A 20,093-nucleotide genomic window follows, 5' to 3' on the forward strand; every position below is an offset into this window, starting at 1 on the left:
AGATCTGAGGATCGCGGTTCAAAGCCAGCCCGGGCAGGAGAGACCGTGAGACTCCTATCTCCAATAAACCACTAGAAAACCGGAAGTGGTGCTGTAGCTCAAGTGGTAGAGCGCTCGCCTTGAGCTGAAGAGCTGAGGGACAAGCGCCCAGGCCCAGAGTTCAAGCCCCACAACCGCCAAAAAAAGAAAAAAAAAATGGTGTGTGTGGGGGTGGGAGATTGTGAAACATCTTAACCTGTCTGAATTATTTGCCTTACGAACAAATGAACCTGAAAATAATGCACAGATTTAGAACACAGCTTAATTCTAGTGTGTAGAAAACCAGGGAAAGTGAGCTGGCAATAAAAGTCAGGAAAGAGTCTTACAAAAAGGTCAACTGTAAGAAAAACATTGTGCTAAATGAGAATGATGTGCAAATAGAAAATGCTTCCCATTTGATAGCTCATGAAGTCAAGGTGTTAAGAATACAAATAGCTTGCAAAGTTATGAGCAAAGTTTGGGATACAGATTCTGATTTTGCTTATCACTTACCTAAACATGGAGTAACTATTTCCTTAAAACAATTTTCCTGGGGCTGGGAAGTTGGCTCATTGGTAGTGTTGGTAGTGTGCTTGCCTCGCATACATGAGGTCCTGGGTTCAATTCCTCAGCACCACATAAGCAGAAAAAAGCTGGAAGTGGCGCTGTGGCGCTATGGCTTCAGCCTTGAGCTGAAGAGCTGAGGGACAGCGCTGAGGCCCAGACCCCCCCCCCCCCCTCCCCCCACCCCCAAAAATATCCTAAACCTCACTTTGCCAGTAAAATTGCTCCTATATTCTCTCCCTTTCCGTATTTTCCTTCCTCTCATTTTTTTAAATTTTGCTACACTATTCGTTTCAGCAAGAATCATACATATTAGATCTAGACTATCTTGTAAAGTTATAGAAACTAGCATTATGAAAAGTAAAACCTATATGTAAACAAAAGAAATATGTCCAAGAAGGAGAGAAGGACATGAATATGTGTTTTAAGTTCCTGGCTTTCTAGTTTTCAACTCCAATTTGAATATGGTTCAGCTATATCTCATTGCTACAAATTATTATGACCTTATCTATTATACCATTTTAATACCTACCCCTTTAATTGAAAACTATTTTGAATGGGTGTCTTTTTCTGCTACCTTCTCATTTGTAAGTCAGATTTCTCAGATTTGTGTGGTAACTATATGAACCTGAAAGCATTACACAAAATTACAACAATGATAAATTTGTTTTCTCCAAAAGGCTAACATAATTAACTGTATGAAAATACTGTGGGGAGGAGAGTATCAAATTTTTAAAAATGTAAAATATTAACATGTTACTTTTCACATTTTAAGTAAATATGGTCATGCTTTAGTAAGCCTTTGTAACAGTGAAAAGCAGTAAGTAAAAACTATTATCTTATTTTGGCAAAAAAAAAAAGTAGAAAAATGTTTCTAATAGTAACCAGCAACAGCTTAGAATCTTTGGAATACGATAGCTACAAGTATAATTTCACATACTTTAAATTCTTAACAGCAGCCACACAGAAAAAGAAATTAAAAAGGGACAAGCAGATTTTTCAGCATATGATCATACCAGATTTGGTACTGCAAGAGAACTACTGCAGTGACTTATAAATGTTTTTAATCTGAGTATTGCAGAACAGCTCCTACAGAAGCCAATTTCAGCCAAAATAACATGTTCCTGGACTCCATGGATACATTTTCAACACAACAAGTTTTGCAACTAATTTTCACAAATGAAGAACAACCCATTTAATGGCAGTGGATATGCACTAGGCTAAATAAAATACTTGGCTTATTGACCCCGCACATTTCTCTTTTTTTGGTTGGTCGTAGGAGGCCTGAACTCTGGGCCTGGGTGCTGTCCCTCAGCTCTTCAGCTCAAGGCAAGTGCTCTACCACTTGAGCCACAGAGCTACTTCTGGCTTTTTCTGCTTATGTGGTGCTGAGGAATGGAACCCAGAGCCTCATGCATGCAAGCACTCTACCAATAAGCCAACTTCCCTCCTGACCCTGCACATTTCAAAATTACTTTTGAAATTTTGAGGTAGGTTAATGATAGAATATTTATATAGAATACCAAGCAAAATTACTGAATATTAAATCATGATGTACAACTTTAAAAAACCTAAGTAGTGAAGTATAATGATTCTATTTAAACTACTGGTTCTCTTTTTTTTTCTTGTCCATGCTAGATTCCAGGTTTCAATTGGCTTTACTATTGCAAGCTTTCACTTTTCACTAGAAATGGAATAAAGCCAAGTACTACACAATAGCTGCTTCCTGCTTTGGTCTATGAAGACCACCCCCAGGGACCATGCCCATCCATGGATACTAATCTCATCAAATTAAAAATCCATGTAATCCAGTGTATTTTGTTTACATTTTTGGCTCAATTGATTGGCAACAACTTCAGCACTGCAATTTTACTTTCTTTAAATATCAACAAGGAACTTCTAAATTTCAAATGAATGATAATATGAAGGCAAAGTGAAATGAAAATGAGAGGTACATATGAAAATTCAAGGAGTAATTGGGAATATGCTCAACTCCTGCCAAATCTAATTCTGAAACAGACAGAAAAAAATAGAATAGAGAACTTTTAAGTACTGCTAATCGAAAAAATCCTGGTTTGCTAATTTTGCAGAACTTATCTGGTTTGCTAATTTTGCAGAACTTATCTGGCACTCCATAATTCAAGAGTTTTCTCTTTGAGAAACCTAATTTTAGATTGAATGACTCCTATCTCAGAGTAAAATAATTAATGTTGGTATGAAATCATTTTTTCACCTTGACCAAGTTCATAGAATTATTATAGAGTGCTGGGAAAGAATTTTGAAAGGTCATTTAATACAACTATTGCATTCCATGCTCAGAGAACTTTCAGCCCATATAACCTCCACAAAGCCTCTTCCCAGATCCAAACAAAGAAAATAGTTTCTGAACCTTATCATAACCTTATTTTGAAGACAGGTTCTAGCTATTGCTACACAGTAACTTGTGGTCCTCCTGCCTTAGCATCTTAAGTACAGACATAGTACTTGTATGCCACCATCCAGCTTTATACTGTTATTATTGTACCAAGATTTGAACTCAAAATTTAACACTAGCTAGGCTGGTGCTCCGCTGTATGAGACACACTTAATTTAGCCCTTTTGCTAAAACAAGGTGTCTTACATTTGGTCTTTGCCAACCTAGACAGCAGTCCTATTTACATTTCTCATGGTAGCTGGGATAACATCATATGCTCTGATCATATGCTTTTTTTTCTTGGTCCAGCTTTTGACTGGTTAAAATATAAACTTCTTACCTCTGCCTTCCTAGCAGCTAACAGGACAGGCCTCAGAAACCAGTGCTTAGCTACTAGCTTATACTTTCAAGAGATAAAAATAACTATTATCAGCAAATAGGTTTATTTTCCCAATGGAAAAATGTTCTGTAATCATCTTTTCTAACATCATTTCCTTTAAATAATAGTTCAAGAAGCTACCATAAAATAAGACTGACTGATAAATGTAGTAAAGGCAAACAGTAAAAAAATTGTGAAAAGTAGGAAGACAAAAGCTTGTGAAGAGTTACAAATAAGGACCAAAAAAGCTTAATGAACTACCAACAAAAATGGAAAACAGCCATCTTCAATTGAGCAAAGAAACTGAAATGAAAACCCTATAGTTCAAGCCATGGGACAGAAAAAGATTAAGGAGGGAAAGTCTAGGGAGAAAAATAGTGTTGGAAGTTTCTTCAAATTAGAAAATATTTTATTATAAATCTTTAACATAGGTATGCTAATAATTTATCAGGTCAAATTTCCATGATCAGAGAAACATTTAGTGCTGAGAGAAAAGGGTAGAAAAAAACTCATTTACCCAAATTGTGTTCACATCTTTCTAAAAAATATTAGCAATACTATCATGTATTCTAAAGAATAGATCTGCTTAGAAGCAAATTATCACCAAGATTTTCTACCTGTAATCTTGGACCTCATGTCAAATACTTAATTCAAAAAGTGTAGGGGGAGGGAAAGGATAGTAGGAGAAAAACAAAGGAGGGGGTAACAATGCTCAACAAAAAATGTACTCATTCCCTTACTCATCTAATAGTAACCCCTCTGGTACAGTATCTTTACAATAAAATAAAATTTAAAAAAGATACAAAAAAAGTGTAATGTTTGCCTAGTTAAAACCTAACTATCGGTTAATTATTTATTTTGGCTAGTTCAGGGCTAAATTTCATCTCATTTGCATCATCTGGTTGTGAAGCAATTCCAAACTGTGAAAGACAAAAACAATTTAGGAGAAAACGGCTACACTTCACCCCTAAACTATTGCTAATTTATCCTAGGCACTTGTTTGGCTATTTTTAGTAAACCACATGAGGTTGAGAAACAACTGCCGTAAGGATATTCAGAAACCACAGCCTATATGCTTAATATGACAGATGATGGAAAGGTTATGCATAAAAACCAATCCAAGCTGGGTTGGGGTACAAAGCTCACTGGTAGAATGCCTATTTAACACAGGCCAGGTTTTGAAAAAATAACTTTTATTAATGGAAAGACTAATAAACTACAGCTATACAGATATAACATAATTCACATACATTTATTTACTAGACAATGTAAGACTCTTCTCTGTTCAAGTCTTTAGTCATCTTCAGTCCAGGAGTTAAGGAAATAACTGGTTTGTTCCACCCTTTTCCTCCAACTAACAACTTATAACACAACAGTATTTTATCAAATATCCAGTATAGAAGTTCAATGTCTGTATCTTTTACAAGGACAAAAACTAATACTAACAGCTTTATCTCTAAATGTAGTAACTCATTGTGACCTAAACCTTGAGGGAGAAATCACTCCTTTAGTTCTAGGATGACTCTGTCTTAGAATAGAAAACAATAGCCCAGTACTATATAATAAAATTTGACATTCAACAGATAAAAATGGGGCATAAAAATGGGGCAAGCCGATTCAGCAAATCTTAAACTAGTGTACTTTGTCTTCTTTCCTTATTACATTTAAAGGCAGAGGATTGTGATCTCTAGAAAATAATGAACTAACATGCCAACCAAGCCACATTAATTGATATGAGTCATATATAACTTTCAGGTAAGAAATAATCTCTTTTGATATCCGGTATGAAGCAACCAACCTGAAAAGTACAGGTGTGTGCATGGCCAGTAGCCAAACCTACTTTAAACTTATTTCAAAATCATGCTGAAAGTTGAAAGCTGTAATTTCTTTATCAATCTAACTTGATCAAATACAATCAAATTCAATGAAAAGGTTTTTGAATTTCTATAACTATATTCCAAATCAATAATGACGATGTAATAATGGCAATAATTACCACTACAAACAAACTACACTTAAAGTATCTTTGAAAAGAAATAATTAGGGTTGGGTATATATGGCTCACATGGTAGAGTACTAAGTTAGTATGGCCGTGGATTCAATACACAGTGCCAGCAAAAAAACAAAATAACAACAACAACAAAAACCGAAGAGGTCATTAACTTATTTATAACAACAACAAAAACCAAAGGGGTCATCAACTTATTTATGCCACCTGTAAACGAAGCTGAAGGTAAAAGGGTTAACTTTGAGGCCCACATGGGTTACACAATGAGTTCAAGGGTAGGCTATAGCAAAACCCTCCCTCAAAAAAATAAACAGCTAGACTCCAGTGTCTCATGCCTGTAATCCTAACTGAGGAGGCTGAGAGCTAAGAATCACATTTCTAATTAAGTCTGTGAAGAAAAGTCTGGGAGACATTTTACCTCCAATTAACTAGCAAAAAGCCACAGGTAGATCTGTACTTCAAGTGGCAGACCAATAGGCTTGAGCAGAAAAAAGTCGAAGGATAGTAGTACCCAGACTGATTTCAAGCTCCAAAGTTGGCACACACAAAACAGTATTTCTAAAGAAAAGATTTTCCCCCTAAGAAGTTCATAAGGAATTATCAGCAAAATAATTCAGAACAAACTGCCTTATGAGATTTAGAAAGTGAAAAAAAAAATTTTAATTACAAAAAGTGAATTACAGTATGTTCAAGTGTCCCTAAACTCCCTCTGACTTATACAGGGTTACTTTTTAAGGTTGAGATGGGTACATCTATAAAATCTATGCCAATAAATGTTTTAAGATGACAATGAATTTAATGTACTGCTTGGAGAATTACTTAAAGGAAAACACTAGAATAAAGACACTCCTAATTACATGAACTCTTAATTCTTTTTTAACTCTTTTTTTCCTTTTCCTGGTAAATAAAAATTACATAAATTGAAAGTTAAATAAAATGAAAAACTAGAGTGAACCATGTTAAGCTTCTGTAGCAGATTTCCATTCAACATGCTATGCTAGGTATTTATCATTTATAAACTGGAGAAAATACTTTAGTATTTTTACTTTTTAAAAACTTAAGCATAATAATACATATGGAAACATCTTGTGCTGTTTATCCTAAAATTTATAAGAAGTTATAAAACTCAAATGTTCTTAGGCTAATTTCTTCTAAATTTAGTCTCTTTGGGGAAATAGATATGATTAAAATGTCAAGTGAAAGGCTAGTAGGCTGTTATAGAACACTTCTAAGATCAAGTGAAAAAGGTTCTTCTAGGTTCAACTCCTAAAACCACCCAAAAGGGTGGAAGCAATGGAAAACTACTTCAGAGGTAGACTTCTATGTTATCTATTAGGGGAACATAAAAATCATACAATTTGCCAAACAACCTAACAGTCTAGCTCCTGTGGCTGCATTTTTTTTTTTTAATTTTCTTGGGTCTGGTTGTGGGGCCTGAACTCTGGGTCTGGGCGCTGTCCCTTAGCTCTTCAGCTCAAGACTTGCGCTCTACTACTTGAGCCACAGTGCCACTTCTGGCTTTTTTTCTTTTTGCTTATGTGGTGCTGAGGAATCTAACCCAGGGCCTCATGCATGCAAGGCAAGCGCTCTACCACTGAGCCACCTTCCCAGCCCTGCATTTTAAATAAAAGCATTTAGAAGACTTTTTAAATGTTAGTGGGGGGAATAAACCCTCTGTTAGCAAGTTCAATAATTATAATTTTAGTGAACATTTTGTAGAGTTTTAGGCCACCTGGCAAAAGTTTATTTTTAAAAGTAATTTCTGCATAACCATTTTACTTCAGATCCAAGCTAAAATTTTCAAAGCACCACAGAATTTCCAATGCAACCACATAATTAAAACACTATATAGCAAGTTGGAAAAGGTTCCTTTGAATTTACCTACCTAGATCTGTCTATCTGAATTTACTGTAAATAACTTTTAAACAAAACAAATAATAATAAGGCCTACAGTAAGCTAAATGGCATTCACAAAAACAAACCCAAGGGAAAAGTCCAAGTACCTTCAATATTAGATTGGGATTTATTGTAAATTTTAGTTATAAATATAATAAACAAAAAGAACAAAGCTAACAGTACAAAAAATGAGGCTATCTAAAAGAATAAGAAAAAATTAACAGGAATATTAAAAGCACATGAAGACTTCAAATAAGAAAATAACATTTAGCCGGGCTCCAGTGGCTCTTGCCTATAATCCTAGCTACTAAGGAGACTGAGATCTGAAGATTACAGTTCAAAGCCAGCCCAGGCAGTAAAGTCCCTGACACTCTTATCTCCAATAAACCACCAGAAAACTGGAAGTGGAGCTGTGGCTTAAGTGGTAGAGCACTAGCCTTGAGCTGAAGAACTGAGGGACAGCGCCCAGGTCCAGAGTTCAGGCCCCACGACCAGACCAGACCAGACCAGAAAAGAAAAGAAACTGATATTTTACTTAATACTTTAAAATATTAACCCCAAAATTAAAACAAAAGTTTACTATTCATTTTCTTCTCTTACTACTTTGGTTGAATGGGGGACTGTACTGGGACTTAAATTCAGGGCCTTGAGCTCACACTGAAGGCACGGGATCTACCACTAGGGTCACACCTCCACTTCTGGTTTTTGCTGGCTAATTAGGTAAGAGTCTCCTGGATTTGTCTGTAAGGGCTAGATTTTTAGCCTACTTAGATCTCAATCTTATGATTATCTACTATGATAGGTGTTAGTCACTGTAGCACTGGCTTTCAAAGAGATTCTTCTGCTTCAGCTTCCAGAGTGCTTACAAACATGTATCACCACACCAAGTTAATTTACTACTTTTTCTGAGTTTCTTCATATAATTTAAATCTAATCATCTGATAATCTTATCCAATAATATTTTAGTCAATAAACTATTAAACTGGTGGCAATCTAGTGGAAATATTCCCTTAAAAAGAAATGAGGACTGTAAATAAAAGTTCATGGTAGAATGTCTGCCTAGCATGCTCAAGGCATGGGTTCACAGAATTGAAGATAAAAATAAATTATTACATTAAAATGATAGTTGTGTACATGTGAACATTAAATCTTATTATACTGAGCATATCTTTAAACTTTTAGAGTTGGAGCAAAAATAATTTATACTAGTACTTAACTAGCTATTTTCTAACATTTAGAATTTCATGGGTACTCTGTTTACTTCTATAATCCTAACTAAAGACAGAAATTCCTGGTTTACCATAGGATTTCAGTACATATTTCAAGAAATAAGAGAATCATTTATGTGTGATAAAAATTGGCTGGATTAAGCTGTGGATGTAGAGTGTGCTGGAACACCTGCCTAGCAAGCAGGAAGCCTTAGGAGTTCAAAACCCAATACCCACATACACATACATGCACACACATACAGCCCACACAAATGTACAGATTAATTTTCTGAACACCTGAAGGTGTTAGCTCAAACAGTGTCTTAATTAGCTTTTAAAAGTTATCCAAAATTTCTTACCTGGTAGGGCTGAAAGGCACTATCCTCAGTTAAAAAATCCAGTTGTTTATCTATAAGGAATTCTACTGCAGTGATTGATCTGGGTTTACTTTTCTCAACCAGTGGCTTGAAAGTCTGTCAAGAAAAGAAATTTTCGGGTGGTTATTTTCTAGAATGTGTTTCCTAAATGTGGTATGCAGGAGGTGTACATAAATACTATGCATTAGTGTCAACTACCACAAATATATAAAGCAATTTGTTTACCCATACAATGGGATATTTTGTATTAAAACAAAATGATAAACAGTGTGAGTGTGTGCGTGTATCCAATTAAGCCCCAGTTTTTTTTATTTTGGGGAAGAAAGCAAATGTTTATGTAAGTTTTTTGCTTAATATTCAAAAGAAGAAACAATTTCTGAAAATATGAGTATTTACTCATTTCATTTTAAACTATTGTCACTTCTAAAGAGTATGATTTCAATTTTAATCTCTTGCTAGATCATCCACATTAAGCCCAGTTTTAGTTCCACAGGAAGCATATGGTCTTTTAACTTCACCCCTACCCTTGCCCAAGCATGAATAAAAGTCAGTAAGAGTAGCATAGAAAAAAATAAGAAGAGATCACTAAGTACTATACCTAGCAGCAAAATATCTCTAAATCTCTAGTACTTAACAAGTATAAATCTAAGGTCATATATCTTAGGGTAGGTTCAAGAGTAAGAGGAGGTAGATGAAGGATAATAATACCAAGTAACTATTGTTTTAATGGCTATTACAACACACCATCTCTTAGTAGATGAAGCTTTAGTAAAAACTAATGAGCTTATATCCATGGGACTGTTGTAAAACTTGACAATAAAAACAATTTCATCATCTTATGAAAGAGTAGTTTTAATAGTCAAAAATTGAAAAACCAATATAACTTCTAAATTGCTTATATCACAGAAGAAATCTTCCTTACTAGAAGGCAATGTGGATGATCATTTAAAGCTTTTAATTAACATAGTCAATAAAAATTCCCAGAGGTTCCAAAGCCATTGTGTTTGCCTCTTCTCAAATTATGTCTCAAAGAAATATAACATCTTGTTAATCACAAGTAGTAAACATACTCTGGGGAAACTTCAAGGTCTCTTAGTTCAAAAATGGCTTAAAAGAAGTTAATTTCTGTAAATAAGTTGACTCACTACCATTCTGTAACTGCTCTGACTAGGTAAAAACACATGAGGGAAAAAAACACAAATATTTTAAACATGCCTTTGTCCTATACCATACATTGAATTTATAAATAACAACATCTCTTCTATTGTGGCAAATATTTTCACAGTGTGATATAAATCAGTGGTAAGAGTATTACTTAAAAGTAGTATGAACAAAGCTCTGGGTTCAATCCTGGCAAACTCTTACCCCCCCCCACAAAAAGAACCCCAAACAATAGCTCTTATACTATTTACTTATTTTCAGTATTTACAATCAGAAAATGTAAATATAATAACATTTTGTGTCCTAGGCTTACCCTTTAAGAGAAATATTTTATTTGGGTGAGAAATTACATCTTTAAAGTAGAAACTTACCACCTTAAGTATCTCCTTATTAAGCATCTCCTACTACAGCGTCATTCTAGTATTTCCTACTTGCTAGAAGTAGATTACTAAGTTATGATTTCATAAATTCTATTATTTCCCTTAAGTGACAAAGTTTAAAAAAAACAAGATTACTTATTTTTACTTAAAAATGTCTGCCATTATGGAATCTATTGACAAGAAATACGTAGGTTATCTGAAGAGAGATTAATTTAGTTCATCTTTACTATGAAAAATTGTTTCCATGTTTATACCTGTCAGTTTGAGTTTTTAGTAAACTAGAAAACAGCATCTTCTCATGAAGACTTCTAATATATGAACATTATCTAATGTTCTATTTCTTTTCAAACAGTATCATGTTAGGTCAACTAATAAAGGCTAACAGAAACGATCCACAAAAGGCATTATATAAATTGCTAAAGATACAAATCAACTTAGTAGGATTTGACATAGAAGTAAACCACACCAGTCTTATGTGTGTCTCTTTCTGAGGCAAACAAAACAGGTGTGATTCGTGTTTTGTATGGGATCTAATCTTTTTATAATATGGAAAACATGCTTCTCAATAATCTTTCTCAAGGTTTTAGTGGTAAACGCCAACTTAAAACAAAAATCTTAAATCTTAACTGTTATTAGGGAAAAAAGTTTAACTTCCAGGTTGAAATGAAAATTTCCCAAGTTTTAAGGTATAGTTAAAAGCCACTTAAAAACTTGATAACTGAAAATGTAAAAATATTGTTTACAGTAATTAAATTTGAGTAACATTAAGAACAATGATCTATTTCTGATATAAAATAGGGCAAAAACTATATTACATTTCTTAAATAGAAAAAGCCACAAATTGAAAACAATAAAATATATATTTAAATACTAGTAAGCGCCTATCAAATATCAATAAATACTTTCATAATGCTTGTTCAATAAATATTTTCATATATTAAGTGATCAACCATGAATGAGTGTGACTGATTCTACTTTATTAAAAAAATAAAGAGAAACACAAAAAGATAAGTAAAATACACCAATTTCTTTAAGTGGCAAATCAACAATGTATATTTTTTATGATGAATCTGAAGTTAATATTTCATGGCTGTAGATGCACTGGAATGTAAAGGAACTAGAACTCATGCATTACTAATTCAAGACGAAAGATATTCTGTGAGAAACTTCCACAGCCTAAGGGGAAGCAAAGAACTACCATCTAAAGAAAAGTCACTGTAGAATAAGGCCCTAATTACAAAAGACTTCAGTCTCTAAAAAAATCCATGAAAATAACTAACTTAAAATAGAGTATTTAGTTGAAACAAAATACTTTATCAGATTAAAGTTCTCTTAAGGTCATTTGTCAGTGTTAACAGTACTTTCAATTAGTCGAAAGCCAGAATAAATATAGTTGAAAGCCTATATTTCCAGTAGGGCCTACCACACTATAGAAGAATGCTTGGACCAACTGTATCCTGTTTGGGGCTCCATGCTGCACCACATTCCATTCACATGAGGAAGAGGCGAACAGATGAGCCCTCTCCGAAAAACATTTTTTAGATAAATCAGCTATGGCTTTCAAACACAACTCAGCTGCTCAAACAAACGATGTTAAGACTCACCATCTAACATTTAACAGCAAATTCATGGAGTTTATATCTGCTGTCTGAGTCTCTAACAATCTCTGGTTAACATTAACAATTCCTTTTCCAAGTTAAAAAAAAAAAACAGGCTCATTACCTACAAAAATATGGATAGAAATCTCAACAAAAGTTAAATTGTAAAGCTAAAGGCAATCTAGGCCCTATTTTATAAGTGGAGGTTTAGACAACCAACAACAACAACAAAAAAGACCGGAGCTACTTCAAAGAACAAAGTCCAGATTCCCACCCAAGTAGGTCTGCTGAAAAACATGATAGTTAGAAAACAAGTTGGGGGTTGGGAAGAGAATACACTACCAAAAAAAGGCCCTCAGAAAACAAGTATCCTTACTTCCCTTGAAATATTAATTTGAAATACTTCTGTTTTACTTTTTTAAACCCAGTTTTAAATTAATCTTTTTAGAGCTACTGCAGTTATAAACACAGTTAACCTCTTTCTAACCAGTTTTTAAGATCTTAAAACTAAAAACACTGAAGCCAGAACTAGAATATAAAAGGCAGTGACCTCAATTCCTAAGGCTGAGAACCAAAACCCAATGTAAATTAAGACAAAAGAAAAAGGAAGCAGAAAAATACAAACCGTACTTTGTTCTTGAGAATTTTCAAGTATCTTTAAATTTCTGAAATCCAAGCCAAGGCTTTAAAGGTCAGTAAGTATAGCTGACATTTCATTTTGCAGTTAAGTAGTATATATTTTTTAATCTATCGTGAATACTTCTTTAGTCTTCAAAAATCACAGGCAAATGGCTTTTAAACCAAGCACTTCAGAGCTCACTTGCAGCAGCGTCATTGTATAGGAAGAAAAGCCAAGACCACAAAACCAAGCAGGAGCTGTAACCTAACAAGTCTTCCGACCAGCAAATGACGATTTTCTGTCTGCTCCGGCTCAGCCCTGGCAGTGATGAGGATTACAACTCGCTCTTTGTCATCAGCACTGTGGTGTTAACGACTAAGAAATCCTGCAGCTGAAGCACTACCGCATACTCCGATCTAGGTCAGGATAATTTCTCCCGAGGTCGCTTACATAACCAGTAAGATACTCCAAATAAAGAGAACAGCCATCCATTAGCTAGAGAAAGCCTTTCCCACTGTACTCCGTCTGCGTGGAAACACACTGCAGTAGCTTCCAACAGAGCAGACACCCAAATGAGAACGAATACTTGGCTCAAGGCGCACAGAGAGAAGGGAAGAGGCGGTGCTCTGTAAACTGTAACTAATCCCCCGTCACAGGTGCTGATGGAGTCACTTCCAGCACGAGTCACATTACTGGTGATTACTCATTTGGCTGCAGCCATAGAGACTGGCTCATAATTTCAACAACAGACAAAGGCAGGCTAGTGGCTAGACTGAGAGCTCAAGTTTACTGTCTCCTTCATAAAGCAAATGCAAACACAAGTTTTTGCTCCCCAGATTTACCAAGGTGAGAAAGTGAAGAAAAAAAAAAAACCTAAGTATGTCCAGTTGGCAAAAATAAAGCACAGCTTTAAACCTTAAGAAATGCTTTCAGTGTGTTTTCAAGCAGAGTACTTTTTAGTTTGTTTTAAAAATATAAAAACACTCAGAAGAAAAATCACTTCTAAATTTTGGTGTTATCAGTTTAAGCAAAAAATCAAGTGAAAAACAGCCTTACCAGGCAACTTTATCCAAAAAGAGAAAAACCTGTAATATGTATTTAGGCATATTTTTTAAATATTTAAAAATATTTCTAAAATATCTGCGTTTTTTGTAAATAATTTTTACAGTTCACAGATAAAAATTTGTAACCTAAAAGCATAAAACATTTTTCTGATGTCTATTAAAGTGTATCTAGATTCTGGAATTGCACTGTTTGATATGGAAGTGACCGCTGAGCATTTGAAATGTAATCTAAAGTGAGATATTTGCTGTACATATAAAATACACACTAAAAAGACATCTCAAAATTCTATGATGATTACATCTTGAAACAATATTTGGACATACTGATTAAATAAAATCTTTGCTCTTTTAATGTAAATCCTGAAACTTTTTACTTACATGTGGCTCACTTTTTATTTCTACTGGACAGGGATACTCTAAAGGCATTTCCTCATGTTATAGTAGATATTCATATAATAGCACAAAGTTAATATTAGCTACTCAACAAAGACCAGAGATAAAAACTATTATTTGTGAGTGTATCCTAAACATCCAGTTGTATCTACTAATTTGTTGATATAACTGTTTTCTCTTTTTGGGGGGGTGGGGGAGATTAGCTGGTCCTGAAGCTTGATGGATCTTTACAACATTCAGTAACATATGTTAGTTAGCTACTAAGTAAACCATGCTTCAGTGTTAAGATTTAACTGAAATGTTTTTTTCTGTTTAAGGAATATGAAGAAAAGTATGTATGCAATAAAGCTTTGAAAATATACTTTCAAGTATAAAATAGTTCACCTACTTTTTTTTGGGGGGGGTTGGTTGTGGGGCTTGAACTCTGGGCTTGGGCACTGTCCCTCAGCTCTTCAGATCAAGACGAGTGCTCTACCACTTGAGCTACAGCACAACTTCTGGTTTTCTGGTGGTTTATTGGAGATATGAGTCTCACAGTCTTTCCTGCCCGGGGTGGCTTTGAACCGTGATCCTCAGATCTTAGCCTCTTGAGTAGTTAGGGTTACAGGCGTGAGCCACCAGGGCCCAGCTTAGTTCACCTACTTTAAATAGTATTATGTGAATAGAATTTCATTGTTAATTTGTCTTCATGTAGTTATATTTTAATTTACATAAATCTAAAATTTACTATTTATAAGAATATGGGCTTTCATTTCAATAATAATTAATAGCTGGTATCAGACCACCTATGAAAATAAGATGTTTCAATTTAGTATATGATAGCCTTAGACTTATAATGGCTTTTACTTATAAAAGTTTCCTAAGGATAAAAACAGATAGGCAATGATTAGTAAAATATATTAGTAAAATATATCTATATAATACATCATGGTTGGTGGTAAATACAACATTGTATTCTACATAAAAATACCTTTTTAGTTTAAACAAGTCTTTATTATATAGTATTTTTTGTTATATACTACTTTTATTTATTAACATGTATTAATTATGCAAAGCATTTCATTTAGGTATTTCCATACATGCATGTATTTTATTACTATTTATTTCTTTCCCATTTTGAAACAATTTTAATGAGTTTCATGATTCTGTTTTCTTTTTTTTCATTTAATTTTATTGTCAAGGTGATGTACAGGGGAGTTACAGTTACATACATAAGGTAGTGAGGTTAACTTAAGTATAAAGTATTTTACTAATACTCTGAAACCACACATACCCTAGTTATTCATTCAAAATTAATTACTTAAGAGAATAAGAACATATATGGAAATAAAAATATCTCACTATGTCATATAAATTACCAAAAAATCAGCAAGCCACAACAGCAATGGAAACAAAAACTAGATACTGCTTAATGTAAGAATCACATTTCAAGAACATTTTATACTACATTTCCATAATTTATTGTACATACTTACAAGAGTCACCTTATTATAGCATAAATTTGAGTTTTGATTTTACAGAGACAAACTTAAAATAGCTATCACTGCCTCTAAAGTACTATCAGTCCTCCAACCAAATCAAACTTCATAAAACAGCACTTAACAATCTAGATACCACAACTGTCATATATTATGACTGAGCTTGCTTCATTTGCTTGCTTGCTCCACTAATACTCTACCACTGGAACCATGCCTCTGCCCAACTTTTGGAGATGGAATATCTTAGATTTTTCTGCATAGGCTGGCTGTGAACCTTGATCCTACAGATCTCAGCAGTCTGAGTAGCTAGGATTATAGGCTTAAGCCACCCCAATGAGTAGCTTTTGACTATTTAAATTGGGTTTAACATTTTTGTAAATACATTAATTTGGAGGCTGAAATCATAGAAGGGCTCCAAGAGACTCTACCTCCAATTGATCATCACAAAAGTTAAACTGGAAGTTCAGCTCAAGTGGTAATGCCAGACCTGAAGAAAAAACTTAAGAGCAAAACCTTGAAGCTTTGAGATTAAGCCCAGGTACTAGTATTTAAGGGAAAAAAAAAAAAATATATATATATATATATATATAGTGAAGTAATGATATAGAAAGTTGAGCATTAAACATACATTTTTATGTTTTACACAAATTCTCTTTAATTCTCTCTTGGTCTCACAACTTATTAGTGCTGGAAGATCCAATGTTCAGACAGAGAAAATTACAATTAAATCCTTTCATTGTTCTTATGGCTTCTCTCTCTTACTGGAGAAAGAAAGGAAAACAAAATGTCACAGAACATTTCTTTTTATTTTTTTCTTGGGAGGTGAGGGGATACGGCCCTTTTCTGGCTTTTAAAACAGGCTAGAGGAAGAGGAAGTTACTCTAGTTACTGCCCAGAAATACTCATCTCGACTTCCTTCCTTTTTAGCTTGTTTCTAGGTTACAAGCTGAATAAATCAACAGAGGTGAGAAAGAACAGAGGCCAAAGGGAAGGCAGCTCTATCTGGGGTTTGGGAAAGAAAATCTGTTTTTCCAATAATGTGAGAACTGTATATGTACAATTGAGAGTTAAAAGGGCATTTTGGATACATTTATCTTGGGATATAAATCTCTCACCTTAATATATGGAAACCTGAACAAAGGATTCTTACAAGTATAAAGACTTAAACCTCATTTCATTTTTTGTGGTGCTAGGAAGCAAACATAAGACCTCATGAAAAAGCTTATTCTATGACCTGATATTAATTATACTTTGCAATGATGTTATTTTAAATATATATCAATGGTTAAGAAAAGATGAACAATAATAGTGACAGTATCAAAGTTTGATATGCCCTTACATGTAGGCTAACTATATTCTGAAAAAAATACACTATATTTTCCTTATAAAAGCTTTAAAATGCATAATTGAACATAAAATTCCTGTATCATGGTAGCATCCAAAGGATTAGCTTTTCACATTAATAAAATTACAAATCTTGAGATCTTCCATCTATTGTAAAAGCTGTGTAGCACTTAAGTTCTACAAATATTTTTAGACCTTCACTTTAATCACTTTTAAGAAACTACTCCATCATGTAGCATAATCATTCAACCAGTATATATAGAATGTTTTGCTATGTGTTTGGCTCTGAGTAATTAGGATAATTATTATAATATTGAAGAAAAACAAATTCCTAGACTAGCACAGCTTTCCTTAAGAAGGAAACATACATTAACAGAATCATACAAATACACAGAAAATTACAAACTTGTTGGAAATTAGATAATGGAGAATCATTTAATAATCCTTTTTTAGTGCTGGTCCTGGGGCTTGAACTCAGGACCTGGGTGCTGTCCCTGAGCTTTTTTGCTCAAGGCTAAGGCTCTATCACTTGAGCCACAGCTCTAGTTCTGCTTTTTTGGCAGTTAACTGATGAGTCTCATAGATGTTCCTGCATGGGCTGGCTCTGAACCATGATCCTCAGATCTCAGTCTCCTGAGTAGCTAAGATGACAGGTGTAAGCCACTGGCACCCAACTCCTTTAAAAAAAAAAAAAAATATATATATATATACATATATATATATAATTCTTTACAATTACTTAGTCACCAGAAAAATGCCAATATAAATGTCCACTCTGTAATTCTGCCAAGATTTTAATGACTTATACTTAAGAAAAAGAACTTCTGAGGATTCTAAAATCATGGTTAAAAACTTCAGTAACCGCTGGGCGCCTGTGACTCACACCTGTAATCCTAGCTACTAGGAGGCTGAGATCTGAGTCTTGTGGCTCAAAGCCAGCCCAGGAAGGAAAGTCCATGAGACTCTTATTTCCAATAAACAACCAGAAAACCAGAAGTGGCTCAAGTGATAGAGTGCTCACCTTGAGCTGAAGTGCTCTGGGAAAGCATCCAGACCCAGAGTTCAAGCCCCATGACCATCAAAAACAAAACTTCAGAGACCATTCTCTACACTTTCAGTAACACAATGGCAGAATTCTATGTCTTTTCTTTCATTGTTTTTTTGTCTATGAGTTTGTTATATCCATGACTTGAGGTTCAGAATTACCTTGATCAGTCCTCCTTTCTTCTAATATTGAGAGTTTACCTGCTTTTCTTTTTTCATAACTTTGCAGGTTGTATTTCTTCCTACAAAAAAATTGACTAGATATTTATCCTAGCTATACTTCAGATCTGCCTTTTCAGTTTCTTCTAACCTGTACTTCATACTATTATTACCAGGACATAGGCAAACTTATATCCTGTTGCCAAATTTGACTAGAATTAGATACACAAACTACTTTGCCAAGTTATTCGGGTTTCTTTTCAGAATGACTAGAGGAAGTTTGCTTAAGAAGTAGTTATCACAAAATTCATTAATACACTGATCATATTTAATAATTTGTTTCATTTATTCACATATAACAAACATTTGATTTCTTATTTATGCTTTTGGAAGTCTTTTCCCCCAAGTTATTTTGTATTTTATATGATAGTAAGATTTGGGCTGGGAAGGTGGCTCAGTGATAGAGTACTTGCCTCACATGCATGAGGCCCTGGGTTCTATTCCTCAGCACCACATAAACAGAAAAGGCCGGAAGTGGTACTGTAGCTCAAATGGTAGAGCACTAGCCTTGAATGAAGAGTAATAGACAGCGCCCAGTCCCAGAGTTCAAGCCCCACGTCTGAGCTCTGTGCCTCACCCCCCCCCAAAAAAGAGTAAGATTTAGAACTAAACAAATCAATTTTCGTTTGTGTATGTGCCAGTCTGGGGCTTCAACTCAGGGCCTGGCACTGTCTCTGTGCTTCTTTTGCTCAAGGCTACCACTTGAGTTACACCTTCACTTCTGGTTTTCTGGGCAGTTTATTGAAGGTAAGAATCTCACAGTCTATGTAGATAGGATTACAAGCATGAGTCACTAGCACCCAGCTTTTAACAAATCAATTTTAATGCTCATACAGAAAAACAAGCAAAACTAATCAAGGAGGTTCTCAAACAAATGAACTATAAGGAAGTGGTGCTATGGCTGAAGCGGTAGAGTGCTTGACTTGAGTCGAAGAGCACAAGGACAGCGCCCAGGCCCAGAGTTCAAGCCCCAGGACTGACAAAAAAAAAAAAATAATAATCTACAAATGAACTATGAGAGAGACAGAGACAGAGAGAGAGAGAGAGAGACTCCAGGGAATGTTTTATATAACAAAAAATATTTCAATGCTCCAATGAATCCAACTGCATGATAATTTATAAATCCTAATAAAAGAAAAACTCCTAAGACTCTTATTTCCAATTAACAACAACAAAAAAAGCAGAAGTGGAGTTATACATCAAGTAATAGAGCATTCGCCTTGAATACAAAAATTTAGGGGGGAAGAGGAGGCAGAGGAGGAGCTTTGTTTATGGAAGTCCTGAGACCAGGAACTAAAGTTCATAGCTAAGGAATTTTTACACTGAAAAGTGGTATTAAAGAATTTCAAGTAGTTAACCAAATGGTTAACTAATGGTTAACCAAATGGTTAACTACTTGTAGAAAACTAAAGCTAGATCCTTATATATCACCCTGCACCAGAATCAACTCCAAATGGATCAAAGACCTAGGAGTCAAAGCAGACACTCTGAAAACATCACAGGATGGAATAGGAGAAACCCTAGGTCTCCTTGGCACAAGCTGAAATTTTCTTAATAGAGACCCAAGAAACACAACAAATCAAAGAAAGATTGGACAAACGGGATTGCATGAAACTGCAGAGCTTCTGCATGGCAAAGGACATAGCTAGCAAGATCAATAGAAAGCCCACAGACTGGGAGAAGATCTTCACTAGCCATACAACAGACAATGGTCTCTTATCTAAAATATACCTGGAACTTAAAAAATTAAATCCCCCCAACAAGAAATCTTCAAAGAAACAACTGCCCAATAAATAAGTGGGATAAAGACTTAAAGAGAAACTTCTCTCAAGAGGAAAGAAGGATGGCCAATACATACATGAAGAAATGCTCAACCACCTTAGCCATAAAAGAAATGCAAATCAAAACAACATTGAGATTCCACCTCACC

The 20,093-nt window shown here is 34.6% G+C and overlaps 1 protein-coding gene across 3 annotated transcripts in view; it reads right to left on the reverse strand.

Annotated features, from left to right (window-relative positions):
• The window catches only part of Jmjd1c (jumonji domain containing 1C), a 183,355-nt gene that overhangs the window by 72,689 nt on the left and 90,573 nt on the right, over positions 1-20,093 (reverse strand). For 2 of the 3 annotated variants that reach the window (XM_013017118.1, XM_013017117.1), the window contains exons 1-2: positions 12,633-13,176; positions 8,846-8,959 (exon numbers count right to left, since the gene is read on the reverse strand). The gene's annotated coding sequence lies outside the window, so the exon portion shown is untranslated. Of the gene's footprint in view, positions 1-8,845; positions 8,960-12,632; positions 13,177-20,093 lie in introns of those variants that run through there. The other variant, XM_013017119.1, reaches the window with a different exon arrangement.

This window comes from Dipodomys ordii, unplaced genomic scaffold, assembly GCF_000151885.1.
Source record: "Dipodomys ordii isolate 6190 unplaced genomic scaffold, Dord_2.0 Scaffold34, whole genome shotgun sequence".
Taxonomy (NCBI): Eukaryota; Metazoa; Chordata; class Mammalia; order Rodentia; family Heteromyidae; genus Dipodomys; species Dipodomys ordii.